The following is an 11,132-nucleotide window of genomic DNA, read 5'->3' as shown; positions in this document are numbered from 1 at the left end:
GTACTTCTCTGTGTTTATGGCAGTGAAGTCTGGGCCTGCTGAACAGTTCAGGACCATTAACTGCCTGATTATTGCAAAATCCCTCCAAACTACACACAGACACTAACACTTCCCTCAGTAAAGTGCTTTCTAAGTACTTAGAAAACTGATAGAATTACTGTAAACCAAAGTGGCTCCAGAGAATGTTCTTATTAAAGGTCCTCAATGGCAAAATTTGAAGCTAAGAAATGGAATTTTAAAGTCCTTTCTTGTCTTACTGGAAATTTTTATTGAGTCCTACAATGGGATATTCACATTCATGGATCAAATGGCAAGATGAATCCTCCATTGGTAGGTCTTGGCAAGTCATAATCATATAACTGACACATTATTTCATCCTGTTCTACACCATCTTTCTGTTCCTCCCTTTCTTCTATTTTATTAGCTTTCTAGTGCCTCCCTGTTCTCTTCTCCACTTTTCTTTTTTTATGTTTTTATTGATTTTCACAGAGAGAGAAAGGAAGAGGGAGAGAAAGAAATATCAGTAAAAGATCAACATTAGTTGGCTGCCTCCTACACGCCCCCTATCAGGGATTGAGCCGCAACCCAGGCATGTTCCCTGACCAGGAAACAAACCAGGGACCTCTTAGTACATATAAATGCTCAACCACTGAGCCACACCAGCTGGGCCACTTTTCTCTTTTTTGCCCTCAATCTCTATTTCTCAGTTCCATTTCTCTCCTCATTCCTAGCCTGGTTTCAGTTTTTTTCGGTCAGATAATAAGACAAGGATTAATTCAAATTCTATAAAAATTGAAGTGGTGGGGGCAGGTAAATTATTTTTATCTTCACCCAAACCCTCTACCAACATCTTGCAACACACACACACACACACACACACACACACACACTATTAATTGGTAGTTGAACATAGAATATACATATCTAATGTCTTTCCACCAATGTTCAAAAATAAAGTATTAAGAAAATGATAGTACTTCTAGATGACACCACTATGCAGCCAGTGAAATGCTGCTTGTAAAGGAATTTAAAAAGATAGGAAATGCTTTTGTTATGTTAACGTGGAAGAAAGTAAGGAAACAAAATTGTATTTCAATATGATTTCAGCTAAGTAAAACATGCATTTAAACACTAGAAAGTCAGACACTGATGTGTTAGCAGTGATTAACTTTGTACAGGGTTTTAATTTTCCTTATCATACAATTCTATATTTCCAATTTGTCTGCAATAAATATGTGTTAATTGTATTTGGAGGAAAATATTTTAAAATCAAGGTACAAAGAATATGGTGTGTATGAATGGTGACAGAAAGTATTCTAAATGAGTTTGTTAAACATATGATTCTAAGAAGGCTAAGATGTAGAAGTTAAGAACATAGCATATTCAAGAGGAGCCTAGTACCAAGGACTGAATGTTTGAAGCAGCCTGAAAGATCACTAGCAGCCCCACCGTAGGGTTGCAAATAGTAAGCCGGACTTGGTCGTCTATCCAAAAGCAACAATTTTAAAAACAGATACAGGGGAAGATTCCAAAATGGTGGCAGAGTGAATGGAAGCTACACAGACCATCTCCCAGGACCAAACTGGAATTACAACTAAAATAAAGAGAAATCGACAGGAAAAACAACAACAGAAAAGCAGCTTGTGAGGATTATATAACCAGGGTCACTGACTGGATCCTGGTAGGATTGCAGAGGGGCAAGAAGGGGGTTGGGAGCCCACAAACAGTAGTGGCCTTTGCTGTGAACAGTGCCCTCAGGGTTGCACTCCCAAGTGGCACCACAGCTCAGAGCTGGGACAGACTCTAAAATTGCCACGCCACTGACCTTGAGCTCCGGCAGAGGGAGAGTAGACTGGACTGGAACTGTGTAGGGACACTCGAGATTTGGAGGGGGCATAGAGATTTTGCTGAGTTTCAGCCACACAGGACGAAGGCCATCTTACTCCTTCCCAGGGCTCTGGGGAGAGGTGGCAGTTCCTCCCTCAAAGATTCAACCTCACCCAGGTAGGCCATTGAAATACAAATTGAGGGTCATTAACAACCAGCATTTGCCTCATCCTCGGGAAATCCCCTTATGCTGAGGACCTGAGGGAGTTTTTCATTCGGCTGAGTACCCAAGGCTCTTCAAGTAATCACTACTGATAGCTTCCAGGCAAAAAGCTAGATAACTGTAGCATTCCTGGGCAAGCAACTCTAAACAGGAAAGTAAGACTTGACAGTGGTGTTTAACTTGGGTCCTCCCTTGCTCATCCAAACCCAGGAGAGGGAGCCACAAACAACAGAACACCAACACCCACAGGTAAAATTAGGCAGGCCCCAAAGCCCACTGTGATAGCCAAAATGGTGAAACAAAGAAACAAAAGCCAAGTGAAAGAACAAGAGACCTCTACTGAAGATGAGATAAATGGGGAGCAGTTAAGCAAGTTAACAGAGCTAGAATTCACAGCCATGATCTTGAGGAAGCTCAATAGCATGAGTAAGAACATAGAAATGTTGAAAATCAACCAGTTGAAAATAGAAAACCACCAAGAAGAAATCAAGAATGACATATCAGAAATAAAGAACACATTGAAAGGTCTAAACAGCAAAGTACAGGATGCGGAAAACCAGATCAGTGAATTAAAAGACAGGGTAGAAAAATTGAACCAATCAGAAAACCAAAAGGAAAAAATGATTAAAAAACATTAAGACAGCTTAAGAGAACTGTGGTACAACAGGAAACATAATAATATTCGCATCATAGGATTCTCCGAAGAAGAACCAAATGATCAAGTGTTAGAGAACATATTTGAAGAAAAAGTGACAGAAAGCTTCTTTAATTTGGTGAAGGAAAAAGGTATTCGATTTCAAGAAGCACAGAGAGCCCCAAGTAAGAAGAACCCAAACAGGCCCACACCAAGACACATAGTAATTAAAATGCCAAAAATTAAAGACAAAGAGAGAATCCTAAAGGCAGCAAGAGATAAGCAACAGGTTACCTACAAGGAAACCCCATAAAGCTCTCAGCTGACTCCTCAACAGAAATACTGCAGGCCAGAAGGGAATGGCATGAAGTAACCAAGGTCATGAAAAACAAGGATTTGAATCTAAGACTACTCTACCCAGCAAGGCGGTCATTCAAAATAGAAGGTCAAATAAAGAGCTTCCCCAAAAAAGGCTAAGGAAATATATTAACACCAAACCAGCACGGCAAGAAATGTTAAAAGGACTGCTGTAATTCGTAGAAGAAATAGGAAGAAAAATATAACCATACTAAACAAAAATGCCAATAAATAAGTACATATAAATAATCACCTTAAATGTAAATGGACTCAATGCTCCAATGAAAAGACACAGAGTAGCTGATTGGATAAGAAAGCATGACTCATCTATATGTTGTTTACAAGAGACCCACCTCGCAACAAAAGACTCACATAGGTTGAAAATGAAAAGAGAAAAAAATCTTCCAAGCAAACAGAAAGAAAAAAAAGCTGGGGTAGCAAAACTCATATCTAATAAAATAGATTTCAAAATGAAGGCTATAACTAGAGACAAAGAAGGCCACTATGTAGTATTGAAAGGATCTATCCAACAGGAAGATATAACCTTGATAAACATATATGCATCCAATATAGGAACACCAAAATATATTAAAAATCTTCTGGAGGACATCAAAGGAGAAATCGACAGCAATACAATCATAGCAGGGGACTTCAACACCCCACTGACATCACCGAATAGATCCTCTAGACAAAAAATTAGCAAGAAAACAGAGACTCTAAATGAAGCACTAGACCAAATGGATTTAATCAATATCTACAGAGAATTACACCCCAAAACTACAGAATACACATTCTTCTCAAGTGCACATGGGACATTCTCAAAGATAGACCACATAATAGGACACAACCTAAGTCTCTACAAGTTCAAGAAGACTAAAATCATATCAAGCATCTTCTTAGATCACAATGGCATGAAACTACAAATCAATTGCAACAAGAACATGCAATGAAATTTGAAAACGTGGAGGCTAAATAACATGTTATTGAACAATGAATGGGTTATCGAGGAGATCAAGGAAGAAATTAAAAACTTCCGGGAAACCAATGAAAATAAACATACAACAACACAAAATCTATGGGATGCAGCAAAAGCAGTTCTGAGAGGGAAGTTCATAGCACTACAGGCCTACCTCAAGAAACAAGAAAAAGTTCTAATTGACTGACTAACCTCACAACTTAAAGAATTAGAAAGCAAATGCAAAGAAAACCCTAGAGCAAGTAGAAGGAAGGAAATAGTAAAGATTAGAGCAGAAATAAATGCAATAGAGACCAAAAAAAAATAATTCAAAGGATCAATGAAACAAAGAGCTGTTTTTTTGAAAAGATAAACAAGATTGATGGACCCTTAGCTAGACTCACCAAGAAACAAAGAGAGAGAACCCAAATACACAAAATCAGAAATGAAAGAGGAGAGGTAACAACTGACACCACAGAAATACAAAAGATTATTAACAACTACTATGAACAATTATATGGCAACAAATTCGACAATCTAAGTGAAATGGACAAATTTCTAGAAACACATAGTTTCTCAAAATTGGACTGGGAAGAAATAGAAAACTTGAACAGACCAATAATAACTAAGAAAATTGAAAAGGTGATCAAGATTCTCCCAGAGAAAACTTGAACAGACCAATAACAACTAAGAAAATTGAAAAGGTAATCAAGACTCTCCCAGCAAACAAAAGCCCAGGTCTGGTTGGCCTCACGGGGGAGTTTTACCCATTCTCCTCAAACTATTTCAAAAAATTCAAGAAGAAGGAAGATTTCCAAACTTGTTTTATGAGGCCAGCATAATTCTAATTTTAAAACCAGAAAAAAAACTACAGGTCAATATCCCTGATGAACATAGTCGGCAAAATTCTGAACAAAATACTAGCAAATCAAATCCAGCAATTCATCAAAAAAATTATTGACCATGGCCAAGTGGGATTCATCCCCAGGGATGCAAGGCTGGTACAATATTTGCAAATTAATAAATGTGATACACCACATAAATAAAATGAAGAATAAAAACCACATGATCATATCAATAGATGCTGAAAAGCATTAGACAAAATCCAGCATCCATTTCTGATAAAAATGCTGAGCAAGGTGGGAATAGAGGGATCATATCTCGACATAATAAAGGCCATATATGAAAAACCTACAGCCATCATCATACTCAATGGGCAGAAACTAAGAGCATTTCCCTTAAGAACAGGAGCAAGACAGGGATGCCCAATTTTGCCACTCTTATTTAACATTGTACTGGAAGTTTTAGCCACAGCAATTAGACATGAAGAAAAAGTAAAAGGGATCCAAATTGGAAAGGAGGAAGTGAAACTGTCATTATTTGCAGATGACATGATATTATACATAGAAAACCATAAACACTCCATCAAAAATGTACTAAACTTAATAAATGAATTTGGAAAAGTAGCAGGATACAAAATTAATGTCAAGAAATCGAGGGCATTCTTTCTTTCTTTCTTTTTTTTTTTTTTTTTTATCCTCACCCGAGGACATTTTTCCATTTTTTGTTCAGGTAGAGCGGGAGGGAGAGAGAGGAAGAGAGAGAGACAGAAACATCGATGTGAAGGGACACATCGAGTGGCTGCCACCCGCACGACCAACCAGGGCCGGGGACAAATTGCAACCTAAGTACGTGCCCGTAGCGGGAACCGAACCCGGGTCTCTCTGTATCACAGGCCGATGCTCCAACCGCTGAGTCAAACCATCCAGGGCTCGACAGCATTCTTATACACCAATGATGAACTCACAGAAAGAGATACTAAACAAACAATCTCATTTATCATCGCTGCAAAAAAATTAAGATACCTATGAATAAAATTAACCAAAGAAGTAAAGGACCTATTTGCAGAAAACTACAGGACATTGAAAAGAGAAATAGAGGAAGATATAAAAAAGAGGAAGCACATACCTTGTTCACGGAGTGGAAGAATTAACATCATTAAAATGTCCATATTACCCAAAGCAGTGTATAGATTCAATGCAATCCCCATCAAAATACCAATGACATACTTCACAGAACTAGAACAAATACTTCAAAAGTTCATATGAAACCAAAAAAGACCCCGAATAGCCACAGCAATCTTGTAAAAGAACAAAGTTGGAGGGATAACATTAACAGATTTCAGGTTGTACTACAAAGCCACTGTAATCAAAACAGCCTGGTACTGGCACAGGAACAGGCATATAGACCAGTGGAACAGAACAGAGATCCCAGAAATGGACCCAAGACATTATGCTCAATTAATATTTGACATGGAGGGAAGAGCATACAATGGAGTAAAGACAGCCTCTTTAATAAATGGTGTTGGGAAAATTGGACAGCTACATGCATAAACATGAAACTAGACCATCAACTTATACCATACATAAGAACAAACTCAAAATGGATAAAAGACTTAAATATGACCTGTGAATCCATAAAAATTCTAGAAGAAAATGTTGGCAACAAAATTTTGGACATCATACGCAGCAGAATTTTGACTGATACATCATCTAAGGCAACAGAAACAAAGGAAAATATGAACACATAGGACTACACCAAACTAAAAAGCTTCTGCACAGCAAAAGAAACAACCATCAAAATGGAAAGGCAACCCACTCTATGGGAGAGCATAATTTCTAATGATATATCAGATAAGGGGTTAATTTCCAAAATATATAGAGGATTCATACAACTTTACAAAAGTAAGACAAAGAACCCAATTAAAAAATGGGCAGAGGAGCTGAATAGACACCTCTCCAAACAGGACATACAAATGGCCAAGAGACATTAGAAGAAATGCTCAACATCACTAATCATCAGAGAGATGCAAATTAAAACAACAATGGGGTATCACTTCACACCTGTCAGAAAGGCTGCCATCAACAAATCATCAAACAATTGTTGGCAAGGGTGTGGAGAAAAGGGAACTCTAGTACACTGCTGGTGGGAATGCAGACTGGTGCAGCCACTATGGAAAACAATATGGTGTTACCTCAAAAAAATTAAAAATTGAACTGCCATTTGACCCAGTGATCCCACTTCTAGGAATATACCATAAGAAGCCTGAAACACCAATCAGAAAGAATATATGTACCCCCATGTTTGTAGCAGCACTATTTACAATAGCTAAGATCTGGAAATAGCCCAAATGTCCATCAGTAGACGAATGGATAAAAAAAATCAGTGGTACATGTACCCAATGGAGTACTATGCAGCTCTAAGAAAGAAAGATTTCTTATCCTTTGAGATGACATGGAGGGACCTGGAAAGTGTCATTCTAAGCGAAACAAGCCAAACAGAGAAAGACAAGTATCATATGATCTCACTATTTTGTGGAATATAGTGAACATAACAGTCTGAAGAATGGTGTAGTCCCATAGACATGGAATTGGGGTACAGACTGACAACCCTCAGAAGAGAGGGTGGTGGGGGTAGGTAAGAGATAGACCACAGAACTTATATGCATGTACACATAACCCATGTACATGGATAACAAAGCCGGGGACAGGGTAAGGGGGATGGGGAGGAGGGTGTCAATGGGGTAAAAAAGGAGAAACATCTGTAACAAAAATAAAATTAAAAAATAAAAAAACAGATAAGCTGGGATGAAATAACAGATTTCCTACCATGACTAAAGGTAGTCAAGAAGTCGAGGAAAATATTTATTAGAAGTTTTGGAAAGAACATGCATAGATAGAACTTATGATGAGTTTAAATTATCTCAATTTTAATAAGCTGAGAAAATAGCATTTCATGTTTCAGAAACTGCAAAGACAATGACACTGTTAAATTACATGGAGCAGAAAAGAGTACATACAGGTGTCTATTTAGATTTGGACTGAAGTCCCCTAACTCAGCTATAATTATTAGCATGTTTGTGAATTATACCTCCATTATCACCTAAAAACATGTTGTTTTTAATTGAGGTGGTTTTAATTTATTATACTTATTACCAGCTATCAAAAGAGAGATAACATACTTGAATATCCTTAAGTGTATATAAATTGTATATATATATATATTACCTAGCAGGGGTCCACCTCAATCAATATTTCCTCAGAATGACAATTTTCAGGAAGGAAGAGGGTCATAGTTAAGCTAACACGTTATTATCCTTCAGTGGAGAACTTCAGACAGGACCTTAATTAATGAATTTACTAACAGCAGTTCCTTGTTTATAAGTTGAAATATACCCACACTTATAAAAAGTGGGAAATGGGCATGCACATACAGCCTTAGGAAGTGAGTGTAAAGAGAAGACAGTGCATTGTAAAAGATTAAACCAGACAAAGGAGAATAGTTATGGAAAAAAAAAAACCAAAAAACAAAAGAAGAAACAACCTAAGAGGCTCCGTGTCATACAACTAGACTCTTCCTGCATTATGTGAAAGGAGAGACACTCAAAGAGAAGAAAATCTTTTCCCTGTAATCGCAAATGTCATTTACAACTGCTTTGATTCATTTCATGGTCTTAACAACAATTATTCAGCCTTCATGTCTAAAGGTTCTCCATAAAACAAAAGACTGAAGAGTAAAGGATTCATTTATTTTCTAGTAGCACTATACATTAATTTGGAGTGTGCTCTGTTCTATTAGGTGTAATTTCAAATTACTTCCAATCCACTATAATGCCACTTTTTCGATTGATAATGTAAGTTTCCATTTATTTTTTGCTGTTTTGCCAAATAAATACAGAAAAGTTATTATCGTAAATAATAATGATGCTATTTGAGAAAAAATAATTAAATGATATCACAGTTGCTATTTATACTGGGTTTATTAAGATTAACTTACTGTTCTTTTTTACAATCATTCTGCATTTCTGTCATGAATGCCATCAACTCTTTTCAGGTTCTGTCACAAATACTTCTCAATGTTTTCTCCTTCACTTTTCTCCTTACCCCATAAAGAAGGCAGGCCTCTGACACAGGCCTCTGCCTGCAAAGAACATCAAAGACTCCTCAAGAATGAAAAGCTGCTGACATCAGAAGGAGACAGCTATCCCAAAATGCAGACAGGCCTATATATCTACTGATTAATATTGTTTGTGTCCTTATCTGTCTGTTAATATTAGTCATAACAATAGTTATGCTTATTCTTTTGGTTTCTCTATATAGTTCAACTGTTTATGATGACTGAACATGTATAAGATAACTGTCAAGACTATTTTTATGGCTTATGTCAATGTAATACTAGATGCCAAATACAGAAAAATGAGATAGAAGGCCTAACTTGATTCATGATAATTCACAGACACAAACAATCCCAGAGTGTTCCTTCCACAATAAAAGCCGAAAGACCTGTCTTCCATTTACCTGCACTTCCCTTTATGGAAGATATTCAGCCTCAACTCAGATCCCATGGTTACAGTATTGCCTCATTTCCAATGGTCAACAAGATGATTGAGACTTCCTAGAAATGAGCCTTTCTAGTGCTGTGAGAGCACACCATCTGACCAAAAGGTAGGTCATCAAGACGTCCTTCAGATTGATTAATGAGCAACAAGGGGAACTATGGATTAAAAAAAGGGTTCTATGACCTCACAGGGTGACCTGGTCTTAATTCCTAACTGGGCAGGCAATGGGTAGTCATGCCCCAGGCATATAACTTCTTTTTTTAATTTTTATTGATTTTTAGAGAGAGGAAGGGAGAGGGAGAGAGGGAGATGAAACATCCATGAGAGAGAATATCAACTGGACACCTCCTGCATGCCCCCCACTGGGGATTGGGCCCACAACCTGGGCATTTGAGCTGACCAAGAATTGAATCAGCGACCTCTTGGTGCATGGGTTGACACTCAACCAATGAGCCACACGGGCCAGGCCAGGCATACAACTTCTTTAGCAAACGGTTTTTAGGCAAGCCCTATCCATCTTTCCTGTACATTTAGGTTAACACACCTTTGAGATGCCAGAAATAATACCCTTTAAAAGCATAGCCACCCTCAAGAAAACATATAATCTTGTTAATTTCTGCAATCCATCCCTGCCTTCCTTTGTCCCACCTCCATGTACTGTTCCTTACATTCTCTTCTTAGTTTCAAATGCATAAACGAAGCTGCAGAAGTTTTATTCTTCGGAGTATTTGAATTCTTGCTCCCTGGCATATGTTGTCAGTTTGGCTCAAATAAACCCTTAAAATATCAAAAAAAGGAAAGAAAGAGAGCATGTGACCTATAACAGCTATATAATTTTCAAGGGTTACAGACTAAGAAAAATGATAAGAAATATGTAATCTGACTTAGACTATTTGCATATGTTGCCTTCAACATCTGATATTAATGTTAGTCATGATAAATTCTAGAATGGAACTAATTATTTACCAAATTCAGTAAAAGCAAAGGTACTCTGTCTGGATTTGGCCACTCATTCTCTCAGACATAACCCTTCTCTTGCCTGCATTTAAATCCCTTTAATGTACCCATTAAGTTACATAGAAAAGTTGTCCCCACTCCCTGTAAAAGTAAAGTCATGGAATCCACAATCTTCAATGTGAATGTCAAGTCTCACTCTTCACCTACCCAGTCCTATTCAATTATATCTCTAGGGGGTACTTAGAGTTTTCTTTCTAAAATTTGAAATTAAAAGAGGTCTATATTCCCCCAAATCTCCGAGAAAGTATATTATGCAACATCTGGCAATGAGATATGTATGCACATCACTTGTAACCATCTAATTAACTCAGATAATCCATCAGTATTTGGAACGTGTACCTTTTATTCTGGTTTTCTGTAATTCACATTTTTAAAGAATGGCTCAACATTGTTAAGTTTGGGGTGGATCATCTTAGTCACCAATTCCAGTTTACATTTAAAAATAGACATTAAACCCTGGCTGGTTTTGCTCAGTGGTTAGAGCATCAGCCCGCAGACCAGAAAGACCTGGGTTTTGTTCTCATTAAGGGCATGTACCTCAGTTGCAGTTTTATCCCCGGCCCTGGTTGAGGTCCTGTGGGTGGCAGCCAGTCTATGTGTCTCACATCAATGCTTCTCTCTCTCTTCCTCCCTCTCTCCCTCCCACTCTATCTGAAGATGAATGCAAAAATGTCCTCGGGTGAGGATAAAAAAATAAATAAATAAAAATAGAAATCAATTA

Source organism: Molossus molossus, unplaced genomic scaffold (genome assembly GCF_014108415.1).
Source record: "Molossus molossus isolate mMolMol1 unplaced genomic scaffold, mMolMol1.p scaffold_m16_p_5, whole genome shotgun sequence".
In the NCBI taxonomy this organism is placed as follows: Eukaryota; Metazoa; Chordata; class Mammalia; order Chiroptera; family Molossidae; genus Molossus; species Molossus molossus.
This window is presented reverse-complemented; position numbering follows the sequence as displayed.